This window comes from Corapipo altera, unplaced genomic scaffold (assembly GCF_003945725.1).
Source record: "Corapipo altera isolate COAL_440 unplaced genomic scaffold, ASM394572v1 130234, whole genome shotgun sequence".
NCBI classification, from domain to species: Eukaryota; Metazoa; Chordata; class Aves; order Passeriformes; family Pipridae; genus Corapipo; species Corapipo altera.
In genome coordinates, this window is record NW_020887131.1 from 728 (window position 1) to 3,029 (window position 2,302).

The 2,302-nt window shown below is 62.2% G+C and overlaps 1 long non-coding RNA gene across 1 annotated transcript in view; it reads left to right on the forward strand.

Moving 5' to 3' along the window:
• Positions 1-2,302, forward strand: part of LOC113941477 — a 3,569-nt gene that overhangs the window by 721 nt on the left and 546 nt on the right. Inside the window, exon 2 of the long non-coding RNA XR_003525682.1 lies at positions 1,288-1,339. This is a non-coding gene — a long non-coding RNA (uncharacterized LOC113941477). The remainder of the gene's footprint in view (positions 1-1,287; positions 1,340-2,302) is intronic.

A 2,302-nucleotide genomic window follows, 5' to 3' on the forward strand; every position in this document is an offset into this window, starting at 1 on the left:
ATCCAGGAGCTGGAGAGCTTCCCCTTTGGAGCTGGGGAGCTTTCCCCATGGAGCTGGGGAGTTTCCCCTTTGGATCTGGGAGCTGGAGAGATTCCCCTTTGGATCTGGGAGCTGGAGAGTTTCCCTTTGGATCTGGGAGCTGGAGAGCTTCCCTGTTGGATCTGGGAGCTGGGCAGCTTCCCTTTGGATCTGGGAGCTGGGGAGCTTCTCCTTTGGGTTCAGGAGCTTCCCACCTGGGTCTGGGGGCTGGGGAGCTTCCCCTTTGGGATCTGGGAGCTGGGGAGATTCCCCTTTGGATCTGGGAGCTTCCCTTGTGGGTTTGGGAGCTGGGGAACTTTCCCCATGGAGCTGGAGAGCTTCCGTGTTGGATCTGGGAGCTGAGGAGCTTCCCCTTTGGATCTGGGAGCTGGGGAGCTTCTCCTCCCAGTCAGCTTTGGAATCGGGAGCCAGGGAATTTGTCCCTTGGATCTGAGAGCCGGGGAACTTCTCCTCCCAGTTCAGCTTCGGAATTGGAAGCCCAGAGCTTCTCCTCCCACTTCCCACCTTGGATTTTTGGGAGCCTGGAGCTTCTCCTCGAGCCCTCGGAGAGCATCCCGCTCCGCCCCGGAATGCCGGGAGCAGCATTCCCGTGCCCAGGGATTCGGGAGGAATGTCGGGATCAGGGCAGGCAGAGAGCAGCTCCCCAAACACCCCCCCCTCCCCTGGAATCCCGGCAGGTCAGGGATGGGATCCCGCCCATTCCCAGGGACGGGGGCTCGGGAACTGCTGCTCCGGGGTGTCCCGGCGGGATTCTAACTGTGTTCCTGGATTTTATTCCCGCTCCTGCCTAACGGTTCCGCCCCGTCCCCCCGCTGCTCAGGAGAGACAGGTAGCTTTCCCTCTGGTGCAGGTAACGCTCCATCCCGATCCCGATCCGGGGGGAATCAGGTGTTTTCGGAAGCGAGGCCTCCCTGGTTCTCGGTGGTTCTCGGTGGTTCTCCCGCCGGAATTCCCTTGGGAATCCGCAGCCGCTGCTCCACTTGGTGTTTCCTCTCCTGCCAGTTCCTTCCCCCTGGAATTCCTGGGAATAACGGTCCGTGAGGAAGGAGATCCCGGTGTCCGTCCCCCCTCCTCCCCCTCTCCACCTGCTCCTGGGCAAACCTCGGGAAGGGGCTCTGGAATTCCACCTGACGGGCTTTTCCTTGGATCAGCTCATCCTTGCGGCGTTCCGGGCGGGAATCGCGTGGTGGCCCCGGCTCGGCTTCCTCTTCCCTGCCTCAAGAATTCCCTCTTTTCCCTGTTTTCCAGCGCGCAGCAGAGGAACACCCAGACCAACAAGAAGAGGGCGATCCCCAACCAGGTACAGCTGGAGGCTCCCGGCCTTCCTCATCCTCCTCCTCCTCCTCCTCCTCCTCCTCCTCCTCCTCCTCCTCCTCCTGCTCCTCCGGGAGCAGGGCTGGCTCCCAGGATATCCCCCTCCAGCAGCACTCGGAGCTCGGACAGCGGGATCCCAGTGGATCCGTAAACGTGGATGTTTGAGGCCGGGGATGGAGACGGGAAAACCGGAGCTCTGGGGCAGAGCGGGAGCAGAATTCCCGGCTAAAATCACCGGGATCTGGGACAAAGCGGGCGGGAGGAGCTGCTGGGGGACCCAACCCAGCCCTGGGGGTGGGGACAGGGAGGACACTGGGATGTCCTGGAATCCATGTCCCCCCCATCCCTGGGATGTCCTGGAATCCATGTCCCCCCCTGTCCTGGCTCAGGGAATGGGGACCAGGAGGACACCAGGATGTCCTGGAATCCATGTCCCCCCCCATCCCTGGGATGTCCTGGAATCCATGTCCCCCCCATCCCTGGGATGTCCTGGCATCTGTGTCCCCCCCATCCCATCCTGGCTCAGGGAATGGGGACAGGGAGGGCACCGGGATGTCCTGGAATCCATGTCCCCCTCATCCCTGGGATGTCCTGGAATCCATGTCCCCCCATCCCTGGGATGTCCTGGAATCCATGTCCCCCCATCCCTGGGATGTCCTGGAATCCATGTCCCCCCCTGTCCTGGCTCAGGGAATGAGGACTGGGAGGGCACTGGGATGTCCTGGAATCCGTGTCCACTCCATCCCATCCTGGCTCAGGGATTGAGGACTGGGAGGACACCGGGATGTCCTGGAATCTGAGTGTCCCTCACACTGGCTCAGGGAATGGGGACCGGGAGGACACCAGGATGTCCTGGAATCCGATTCCCTGCAGCGCTCCCGCTCCCGAGGGGGTGTTGTGCCGAGGGGGTGTTGTGCTCAGGGGGTGTTGTGTGAGGGGGTGTTTGTTG